Source organism: Malus sylvestris, chromosome 2, assembly GCF_916048215.2.
Source record: "Malus sylvestris chromosome 2, drMalSylv7.2, whole genome shotgun sequence".
Classification (NCBI taxonomy): Eukaryota; Viridiplantae; Streptophyta; class Magnoliopsida; order Rosales; family Rosaceae; genus Malus; species Malus sylvestris.
In genome coordinates, this window is record NC_062261.1 from 35080147 (window position 1) to 35092687 (window position 12541).

The following is a 12541-nucleotide window of genomic DNA, read 5'->3' on the forward strand; positions in this document are numbered from 1 at the left end:
TTAAGGTTGCCACCTTGCCAGTAAGGCTTTGGATGTCTTTTGAAGTTACCGGTTCCTTCATGTCGAGGATTGCTTTGATCTTCTCAGGATTAGCCTCAATGCCTCGTTGGCTTATTATGAAGCCTAAGAATTTGCCAGAGCCTACGCCGAATGCACATTTGTTGGGGTTCAACCTCATTTAATACCTCTTCAGAATGGTGAAAGTTTCATATAGTTTAGTGATGTGTTGGTCATCATGTTTGCTCTTGACTAGCATATCATCAACGTAAACTTCCATGCTCTTCTCAATCTGTTCGGCGAACATTGAATTGACCAGTCTCTGATAAGTTACTCCTGCATTCTTTAGGCCGAAGGGCATGACTTTATAGCAATATAGTCCCCTGTCAGTAGTGAAGGTTGTGTGTTCTTGGTCCGGAGGGTTCATGAGGATTTGGTTGTATCCTGAGTAAGCTTCCATGAAGCTTAAAAGTTCACACCCTGTTGTAGAGTTTATAAGTCTGTCTATGAGAGGAAGAGGAAAGCTATCCTTCGGGCATCCTTTATTTAGGTCGGTGTAATCGACACACATTCTCCACAAGACCTTTTGGAGCAGGAGACTTTCCTTGGTCGGATTCTTCTTAACAAGGACAACATTTGCTACCCACGTTGGATAATTGACTTCGCAGACGAAGCCTATGCCTTTGAGTTTTTCAACTTCTGCCTTCATTGCCTCGTACCGTTCAACGTTATAAGATCTTCGCTTCTATCTCATTGGCTTGGTCTTGGGGTCAATACTTAAGTGATGACAGATGATATCGGGAAAGATGTCTGGCATGTCCTCGTATGACCAGGAAAATACCTCAGTGTTCTCTTGCAAAAAAGAGATCAATGCCCACCGAATGAGTGGTGACAAAGTGGTGTCAATCTTCACCATGCGATCCGGATAATCTTTTAAGATAAAGACCTTCTCCAACTCTTCAGCGGGTTGTGCTTGTTGGGTGAAAAAGTCATCTCGGGGATCGTCGGGTAGACTGTTGCCACCGTGAAGATCCAAGTTGGCTTCGTCTGGGCTGGTCTTTATGGTCATGTATATAAAGGGTTTCCTTGGGCATATGCAGGTGTTGTTGCTTGACCGAATTGTTGTAACATGATCGTGCATTAAGTTGATCTCATCTGATGTAACCATTGCCATAAGGGGTTGGAAATTTCATCAACAACATATGTGTGGATACCATGGCCTTGAGATCATTGATGCATGTGCGTCCGAATATGACATTGTATGCCGTTGGGCAATCAACCACCAGGAAGTTAGTGGTAATGGTAGCTGTGTAAGGGCATGTACCAATGGTGAAAGGTAAGTGTATGCTCCCCAAAGGTTGCACGATATCACCGGAGAAGCTTATCGGAGGGGAAATCGAGCGATCGAGCAAGTGTTCAGCTACATTAAGTGCCCTGAAAGCTTCAGCAAACATGATATTGACCGAAGCCCCCGTGTCTACCAGGATTCGTCATACTTCAAAAGGCTATGTGAGCTTCCACAATCAGTGGGTCATTGTGAGGGTATATGATACTTCTTTCTTCCTCAGGGTAGAAACATATTGGATCTCAGTTAGGCTTTTGATACTTACCTCCTTTGATGTCTTCCACGTGAAACACTTGGTGGCCAGACCTTAAAGCTCGTTCACTATTTTTCATGGCCCTGTTGGAAGATTTAGATATGGGTGTGCCACCACTTATGGAATATATCACATTCACCTGGCGTTGGTTACGGTTACCTCTTGGAGGGTGTAGGAGGAATTGATCCTTCACATGCCAAAGCTTCAATACGATGACGAAGGGTGATACATTTCTCGTTGTCATGGCTGGTATGCTCATGGTAGCAGCAAAACGTGCCCGTGTTCTTCATGGGCTTGTAATCTGGGTGCCTCGGCTTTAGCTTCGGTTGCAGGTGTGCTATGCTGGGGTAAATGGCCACGCATGCGGCGTTCAAAGGTGTGTATGCCTCATACCTCGGGGTAGGGGTTGTCCTGACACGTGTTTGACCCACTGTGTTGACTGCCTGGGGTCGGGGATTATCATGGCGATACCCTTGGTTATCGCGGTAATGTCCCTTACTCCTTTTACTAAAATGAGACTGATGAGGATGGAAATCTTTCCTTTTGCCCTGAGATTGATATGTCTGTTGACTTGACAAAGTATTAAGTAAGGCAGGGGGAGGCACCGATGCCGTTTGGAAGGTCGAGGTCTTCTCATTTGGTTGGATCTGGCTTCCACTCCCTACTTGCTGATAAAGGGTGGTTATGGGGGTTTCCCTTGATATGTCATTGCCTTGGCGGAGGCATGGTTGTAAGCATGTGCCATCACTTCAGAGTAAGTCTTCTAAGTGTTAGCATTAATCATGTACTTGAAGAAACAATCACGTAGGCCTGTCGTGAAAGCATTGAGGGCGGTCTTATCATCTTCCTCAGTGTAGCGAGAATACTCATGGCTGAAACGATCAGCATACTCTCGTAGTGACTCGTTCGGCTTCTGGCGAATAGTGTACAAGTCATCTGCAGAATGCAAGCGATCGGTCTGGAAGATGTGTTGAGAGACAAACAGTTTCCTCAGTTCCTCAAATGAGTCTACTGTCTCAGGTGGAAGACGGTAATACCAGTTTAGAGCTCCGCCAGAGAGGGTGGATTGGAAGAGAAGACATCGCTCTTCGTCGGTGTGCATCTGATATGCCATGGTGGACTCAAAGAGGTTAAGGTGTTCAATTGGGTCCTCCCTTCCAGTATAGAGTTGTAAACCAAGCTTTTGTTTTGTTTTCACTTGAAAGGGGGTGTCGAGGATCCTCCTTGTAAGAGGGCCAGGCCTAGGTTGGTTCCAATCAGGTACCTTAGCTTGTCGTTCGGCCTTTAACTTGTTTACTTCCTTAAGAAGCTGTAGGACAAGAGGGTCCTGAGTGGAGTCATGTACCACTGGAGCTTTCTTTCGTAAATTTCCATATCCTCTTGAAAGTATGAAGGTTTGATCAAGAGCATGTGATTTTTCCCTGGACTCGCCGTACTGACTTCCAAGGTATGTCTGTCGGAACATCTCTGAGTCCTCTATACCTTCGTGTTTCTCTAGGACTTGTTGCCCTTTCCCCAAATTGGTAGTCGGCCTGGGACATGGGAGGGGACCGAGTCTTTTAGAGACCCTTGGGTTATTGATCTTCGAGCTTACATGGATGGGATTGTCTCGACGTTGCTTTAGGAAATCTCGACAATCGCAAAAGACGGCTTTCGATCATTCCACTCCTTCTGTAATGAGGTGTCTTCCTCTACTTCTCCTACTTTGGGTCGAATCAGCTGGGTTGAGAGAAGTCTCATGTTAATCAAAGTTTTGATGATTAGCTTGCTCCTTATCAGGGATACCTATGTTGAAGGAAGGCGACCCTCCATGTTGAGGGGCACCCAGATGATGGTTGATGTCCACAGGGGTAACGAGCTCGCGTGTTTGAGTACGCCTAGTTTCGTGGAGCGTTTCAAAGAGCTTCTCATACTGCTCATGTAGGACCTCATTCTTCATTACTATCTTGTTGTTCTGAGCTTCTAGCTCATCGACTTTAGCTTGAAGAGCAACCCTCTTTCCTTCCTTCTTTCGTTGCCTCGCACCAAGTGCAAAAGGGGTGTCATTCTGCGTGCTGTGGCTTCCTTAGCTCCCCATGTTGGAAAGGGATGCCTGTTCAAAAGAGAGTGTATGAATGGTGGAAACCAGCTTAACAAAGCTGAAGAGAGTGGGAATAAATGTCGTTTCTCACAGACGGCGCCAAATGTTGATGCACAAAATCAGCAGGGACTTTGATACAACAAAAAGTGTTAAGTTTGTGACCTTTGCTAGATGGCTCCGGTCACTAGTGTGGATAAGTATGTAAATGGATAGGGACAGGGAAGCAAACACAAGATGTACGTGGTTCACCCAGATTGGCTACGTCCATGGAGTAGAGGAGTTCTTATTAATTGTGAAGGGTTTACACAAGTACATAGGTTCAAGCTCTCCTTTAGTGAGTACTAGTGAATGATTTAGTACAAATGACATTAGGAAATATTGTGAGAGAATGATCTCTATTTATAGAATAGAGTTTCTAGTTTCATTCTGACATTGACACGTGTCGTGGTGTGATTTGCTTCTGATGTTAACATGTGTCGCGTTATGATTGGCTTCTGATGTCGACACGTGTCGCACTGTGATTGGCCTCTTGGTTGGAGGGAAACTCTTCTGGATTCTTGACGATATAACGTTGATCGGTGCTCAGTAGTTTCGGGATTGATCAAGTATGGTACAAACACATTCTAAAAAGAGAACGGAAATTTACTTGTCCTAATCTAGAATGCCATAAATTAGAAGAATCAACAATATAAGCAGAAACATTATTTATTTCATTTATAGCATTAGCAAGTACATTGAGTTTGAATAATCCATCAGCGAGGTAACCATTTCCCACAAACATTCCCCCTTTAGTTAATACAAACTTATTGGATTCAAAAACTAGTTTGAATCCCTTATTACTAAGGATAGGACCAGAAACAAGATTCTTCCTTATATTGGGGACATGCAGCACATCAAGGAGGGTTAATTCCTTTCCAGAAGTGAATTTCATAACACATTTCCCTATTCCAGCCACAACATATGCGGATGCATTTCCCATAAACAACTGCTCATTTCCCTCAATTTTCTGGTACGAAGAGAACATATTTCTGTCACCACAAACATGGCGAGTCACACCAGTATCTATCCACCAATCAGCATGGTCAGATACAAGGTTGATTTCAGAAATCATTGCAACCAAGGAATCTATATTGTTTTCAATTAGATTTGCGTGATTGTTGTTGCCTTGATTTCCAAGACCTTGATCCCTTCGATGGCGACATTCTTGAGCCCTATAGCCTTGCTTTCCACAAACCCAGCAACTTCCCTTGATTTTCTTGAAGTCTTTGCCTTTCGCACCAGGGGCAAAGTGTTTTTCCTTCTTCTTAGTTTTCTGAAATTTCGGCCTTTGCTTTGATGAACTTCTTTCAACAACATTCTCCTTGGCTGCCATACTCGAAACCACTATTCTCATTCTTCCTGTTATCTTCCTCAATTCTCAGCCTTACAATGAGATCCTCAAGCGTCATCTCCTTACGTTTGTGCTTAAGATAATTCTTGAACTCTTTCAAAAAATGTGGCAATTTTTCTATAAAAGACGTCACTTGGAAAGACTTATTGATCACCATCCCTTCAACATGAATGGCATGGATGATTTTCTGGAGATCTTTAGTTTGAGAGACAACGGACTTGGAATCCACCATTTTGTAGTCCAAAAATTTGCCCACGACAAATTTCTTTGAACCAGCATCCTCGGTTTTATATTTTTTCTCAAGTGATTCCCAAAGTTCCTTGGCTGTTTTGCATACCACATAGACATCATACAACAACTCATCTAAGGCATTGAGAATATAGTTTTTGCAAAGGAAATCATTATGTTTCCAGGCATCTATGGCCGTTAAAGTTTCTGCAGAAAAAATATTTTCTCCATCTGCAGTAAGCACAGTCTCGGGCAAAACATTAACCAAATTTAGTGTTGTCAAATAAAAAAGCATCTTCTGCTGCCATCTTTTGAAATCTCCACCCTTAAATTTCTCAAGCTTCTCAGAATGAGGTTTAGTTCCTGATTGTTCCATACTCTTCGAAGATTGTTGGAGAACAATTCAAAAAAATAAACAAAAATAACAGAAATAAACAAAGGCTTTTTATATTAGCACCCCACAAAATGTTGAATGCTCCCCACATTAAAATTTAATATTAACGACTTATTTACTCTACTATGTAATGACAATTTTGACCTTATTAGGTTTAAAAAATAATAACTTTTTTATACATACACTACAAATCTCTTTTAACGTAATATTTATTTATTTCAACTATCAAAATCCCTCTCATTCTTCATTGTTGAATAAAACCTTAAGCAATGAAACTATAAACATGTTGATTGAGAAAAATTATTTTTGACGAATGGAATACGAAATCGGTGTTTCGAAAGCTTTGAAATCATTATTATTGTTATTGAAAAATGTTCAAATGAGTCTAAACATTTTTTTTTAAATCATTCAATTTGAAATCATTCGACAAACTAAAGTTCATATAGTTTGAAATCATTCGGCAAAATTAAAAATGAGTGTTATAAGATTTGAGAAATGTGGGATGTATAAAAAATGTGGGGTGTGTGTAGAAAATGTAAGATGTATATTAAGAATGTGGGGTGTGAGGGTATTATGGGGAAGGAAGTGAGATGTATTAAGATAAACTTTAATTGAAAAAGTAAATGTGGGGTGTATTAATTACGTGGGGTTTATTCAACAATTTGTGGGGTGCTAATATAATAAGCCATAAACAAAACTTTATTACCCAAAAATACTTGCTGTGCAGAATGAGATTACACAATAAATACAGAAATTAATATAAGAATATCAATGGTACTAACTTGATTATAGAAGGTAGAGGCTAGCGTAAAAGCTATGTCCTTCGAACAGTATTTTCGTCACACTCCTGTGTTTGTGGTTCTACAACGTCTGCTCGACTAGGATTCAACTACCTAATTCTACAACCAGCACTGGATTCTAGAATTCTAGCGAATTTGCTTTGTGTATTTACTCTCTAGAAAATTCGTACGGAAGAAAAAAAGGAAGAAAGGATGATCTCACTTGGATACTGTGATTGCAAATATATAGGTTGTTTCACACCCTTTCAAATACCTGTTCAGAGTATTTGAAAGTACACAACTCTTTCTAAGAGCTGTGTCTTTTAATCAAAACGTTTTTAATTAATAAATTAATTAAGGGTAAATTACACAATAGCCCCTCAGGTTTTGAGGTCTATTACAACTCCATGCAACAACTTTAAAACATTTCACTTTCATACCTCAAGTACTATTTTATTTCAATATAATACATCCGTTAGATTTTCCATCTATTAATATGTTAAATGCTGACGTGGCTGCCAAATGTCTGCCACGTGTCAAAAAAATAATTTTTTAATTTTTCTTTTCTTTTCTTCCTCCCTCTTCTTTTTCTTCTTCTTTGTCGCTGGGGTTGGGGGGGTCAGGGACGATTTTTTTTTTCTTTTCTTCCTCCCTCTTCTTCTTCTTCTTCTTCTTCTTCTTCCTCTTCTTCTTCTTCTTCTTCCTCTTCTTCTTCTTCTTTGTCGCTGGGGTTGGGGGTGGGGTTAGGGACAATTTTGTTTTTTTTTTTCTTCCTCTCTCTTCTTCTTCTTCTTCCTCTTCTTCTTCTTCTTCTTTGTCGCTGGGGTTTGGGGGGGGGGGGGGTTTGAGACAATTTTTTTTTCTTTTCTTCCTCCCTCTTCTTCTTCTTCTTCTTCTTCCTCTTCTTTTTCTTCTTCTTCCTCTTCTTCTTCTTCCTCTTCTTCTTCTTCTTTGTCGCTGGGGTTGGGGGGGGTGTTAGGGACAAATTTTTTTTTTCTTTTCTTCCTCCCTCTTCTTCTTCTTCTGGGTCGTTGGGTTGGGGGGGGGGACAATTTTTTTTTTCTTTCTTTTCTTCCTCCCTATTCTTCTTCTTCTTCCTCTTCTTCTTCTTTTCTTTTGTGTCGCTAGGGTTGGGGAGAGGGGGTTAGGGACAAATTTTTTTTTTCTTTTCTTCCTCCCTCTTCTTCTTCTTCTGGGTCGCTGGGTAGGGGGGGAGGGACAAATTTTTTTTTTTCTTTTCTTCCTCCCTCTTCTTCTTCTTTTCTTCCTCCCTCTTCTTCTTCTTCTTCTTCTTCTTCCTCTTCTTCTTCTTCTTCTTCTTCTTCTTCTGGGTCGCTGGGGGGGGGGGGAGGACAATTTTTTTTTCTTTTTCTTTCTTCCTCCCTATTCTTCTTCTTGTTGCATATCTAGGTTTTTTTTTTGAGAAAATTCAGGTTTTTAAAAAATATATATATATATTTTATTTGCCACGTGGCAGACATTTGGCAGCCACGTGGCACAAATGTGGCAGCCACGTCAGCATTTAACGGATTAATTGATGGAAAATCTAATGGATGTATTATATTGAAATAAAATAGTACTTGAGGTATGAAAGTGAAATGTTTTAAAGTTGTTGTATGAGGTTGAAATGAACCCCAAACCTGAGGTATGAAAGTGTAATTTACCTATTAATTAAAAAACTTAATCCGAAAATTAAAATTAATGAATCAGATTAATTTTAAATTCCAAGTGCCCCAAGCCCTTGTCTTGATTAATTAATATTAATTGTATTTAGGCTATATTATACAAGCCTAATCCACACAACCATAAGGCCCAAGCCTTCAATCCATGTCCAAATGGTCCATGTTCTAATTACTAGACTAAAGCACTAAATTTATATAAAGGACAATGAACCTTTACATTATGTTTGGATGAAGAAAATAAACTTGGAATTTTGGTAAAAGTCAGAATTTATAAATTAACATGCACCAATTCCCTTGTTTGGATTCATAAACATAGAAATTTAGAATTTCCGCGTGGAAAAAAACTTGGAATTTGGGACCTCCAATTCCCAAGTTCAAATTCCATGTAAATAGATGTCATTTCCCAATATCTATGATTGAGAGTTTAAAAATAACAAATTCTGTATTCAATTCCATTGTTCTTTTAGGTTAACCAAACAAGAAAATTTACAAATTCTAGAAAATAAAATCTTGGCATTTCAATTTCCGTCATTTTAAAATTCCTTAGTAATCTTAAATTTCTTCATCTAAACATAGTGTTAGTGTTTCCCGATGTGGGACACCAAAAGTTTCAAAACCCTTACAGATAACTGTGAGAGAAGACAACGCTTATATTTTTATTGCTGAGATAGTATTTGGTTACCAAGACAACAACCATGTGAGAGAAGACGGCTCTTATGTATTTTTATTGCGCCATTTAAAAACGGTAAGTAAATTGGAGAATTATCAAATATAGTAAAAAATTATCCTCAATTTTAAAAATGTCAATTTTTATAAAAAATTTCAAATATATCCAAAAAAATCCACTTAAAAAACACAAATATTCTCAAATTCAAAAACTAAATAAACTAAAAAATAAAACCCTATTGGATGCTTGAGCAGAACAAAAAACCTATTAAAAGAAGAATTGGAGAATCTGACGGCAAAACCCTAGGAGTAAGAAATGGTGAAGACATGTGCATAAGAGCGTGAAGACATGTAGGAAACGGTGAAGACTTGTGCAACTCTAAACGATTGTGAGTGTAGATGGTTCATTTTTTGGCAGTTTTCCTCGTCTATGTTTTTTCTTTGCTTGTGTAGTTTCTTCCTTTGGTTGAATTTTATTAAAGAATGAACTGTCAATCTTTGTAATCCCTATTATTTATCTCAATTTCCCTTGGTATGAGACACTCTGTTTAGAATATCTGAGTCTTCAATTGTAAATGGTTTCATTATTATTGACATATATGCATTTCGTCACATACAAACAATCTTTTGTATATGAAAAGCAATTTGTGGGGATTGTCCTTTTTGTTAAGAAATTGAATGATGCAGATCATTTTTTCTTTTTCTTATTGTTTTGCTTATACTTTAAGAAAATGGCTAGCTTGACAAGTTTGGTGATCCGTGGTGGGAGGTGGGGCTGATTCAACGTACAAATTGCAAAACAAAAAGATTACTTGTTTCAAACAAAATTACATTTGTGGAGCTTTAGAAAAAATTACATGGTGCATGCGGACTCAAATGAATATGAGGTAACGATGAAAGTCATATATAAGGCAATGAAAACTATATTGCATGCAAATTTACGTGATGATGATGACGTGAATGCATTTATTTTTTGAACCTTTCACGGTTTCGGAAGATTCTATTTGTGTGTTATATTAAAGCAAAAAGTTTCGTCTTATAAAAGTGAATCAATCAACAAGCTCCATCGACTAACTTCGAACAAGAGCCATTGGAAACAGATCTCAACTTTATTACTCAATGTGATTTGGATGATAATCTGCTACATGATTCAGATCACGACTTGGGAAATCAAGAATTTGGGGACGCATAGTAGCATGAAAATTTTGAAATATGCCACACCCACATGAGGAGTTTGATAATGTGTTCTAATATAATGTTGCATTCAATGAGTTGCCTCTTGAAAGCATGATATGTGATGATATGTCTATTAATATTAATGTGCAATCTGACGAACCCATTTCTAACCGATCAGATGTTCACAAGGATAAAAATATTGTCATGAATTAGACATATAGACCTATGCAACTCAGATGGAGTAAAAGTTGTAGGTCAATTGTACGAGACTAAAGAGGATTAAAAAATAGTTAAGTATTGATGCTATAAAGAACATTTATGAGGTCAAAGTGGAGAGATCAAACAAAGAAAGATTTGAAGTTGGTCATGTCAGCAAGGGATACAAGTGGAAACTACGTGCTTTTAAATTACGACAGTCATCATATTTTAAGGTTAGAAAATAGGTTACTGCGAACCCATGTTGTTATTAATCGCCATTGTCGACATGCAAGTAGTTCTCTCATTAGTCAATTCATAAAGTGTAAGTAAGATGATGTATTATTTACGAGTACATATACCACATCCACGTGACACAAGTAGAATTTTGGATATATATATGAAAGTTTTTATAAATTGAAGTGTTATTGGCACTTCAAAAATCACATTCTACACTCCTTACAAGTATATTTTTCTTTCCTAATAAAGAAAGTTTGAAGTGTAGAATGAGATTTTTAAAGTACTAATATTCCCTTTATAAAAACCGACACTTTTAAAATTAAGGGCTAATTTTGGCTTTATTTGATAAATTCTCATAAATTGAGTACTATGTTTGGTTACCCGAGTATTGTATATCTCCCACTATGTTATTTTTGGATCTAGATTCTCTCTCTTATAAAGCTCAATATTGTGTCATGTCACCAACAGTATTCCTCACGCTTCTTTAAAGCCCAAACGACGACCCAAATCCAAATCGATGGCGTCTTCTCTATCCTGCCTTCTACGCTGCCTTGTGCGATTTGCTTCACGCGACGACAGGTTTTGTGATTTCTTACATCTCATAGAACTCACTCGATTAGATAGCCTGGGCTAGACACTTATATATTTTTGGTTAACGAGAAATATTATAATAAAGAAACTGTGTAAGACTCTCTTGTATTCTTGTTTTTTTTATTTTTTTTTCCCCTCGAAATCTCTTGTATTCTTGTTTAATATTGTTAAAAATAAAAATAAAAATAAAAATAAACTGCTAGCCCAGGTGGTTGAGTTTGGGATGGATTTTGGGTGGATCGGTCGAATTAGATTTTAACTCGTTAGCCAACTTAACAGATTAGAGTTGAAAGTATTGAAACCCATTGTCAACCAAGATAGTAGGTAAAGTTATCCACCAAAACCATTCTTAGGTTTTTTTGGGTTGGGCGAGTTTCATGAGTTAAGCTTAAGTGGTTTCGTTCTTTATTTGAATGTGAGCGTAAGCAAGGTATAAAATATCGATGATATCGGAAATATCGGTAGTCTAAAAACACGAAAATTTCGATGGAAATATCGGGATATTATCGATATCGATAAAAATTGAATAAAAACCACGGAAATTGTAAGAAAAACTTGGAAATTTTTATTGAAACTTTACAGGATGTTTATTTAGTCAATTATCTATTAGTTTATCACAAAAAATTGGAAGGAAATGCATTGCATGATAGATATAACTGATTTAAGTTGATTATATAGTGAGCTGGCAAACATTATGAGTATAGAAAATATGTAGTAATTAATGAAAGAAGTTTAAACACACCATAATCATTTATATATAATGAATTAGTACAATATTTTACACTTTATACATTGCATGGTAAGATACATGAGTGAATTAGCAAGGTCTAAAATATCGATGATATCGGAAATATCGGTAGTCCAAAAACATGGAAATTTCGATGGAAATATCGGATATTATGGATATTTTAGACCATGAGTGTAAGTGACAAATAATCAATGTTTAATACCTAATCTCTTCCTCTAATTCAATGATTTAACAACTCAATCCATTTCCATGATTCGATCATAGGAAAAGAAGAGGATTCATCATCATCAACCCTAATATTTATTTAATCCCTGTTTGCACTCAAAATATGCCCATTTTTACTTATTTGAGCAATTTGGGTAAAATATGACATTTGGAGGATTAATATGCAAGAAAACTAACTTGGAAAGATATTTAGATGCAAGTGGAGGGGTTTGACACTATAATATTGTTCTTCCAATTTGTTTTGGTGGTGGAGATTTGTCAAGCTTTGTTTAATCAAGATACATGCATCCTTGCAAATGGGTTGGAAGGCAACATATGGATGTGGATGCAAAGAACATGTGAAAGAAGCCAACTTGCTTCTTTTAAATGTTAATTTATTACAAGTGGGGAGACATGTGGTGGAAATGCAAGTTCCCCTTTTAATATTATTTCTCCATGCAAGTTGGCAAGTGAAATGCAAGCTGCCCAAGCTTCTTTCGGGCAAGTGTAATGTCCTCAGCAAGGGGGCTCTTCCAGACCTCTATTTAAAGAAGCAGATGGATAATGATTATA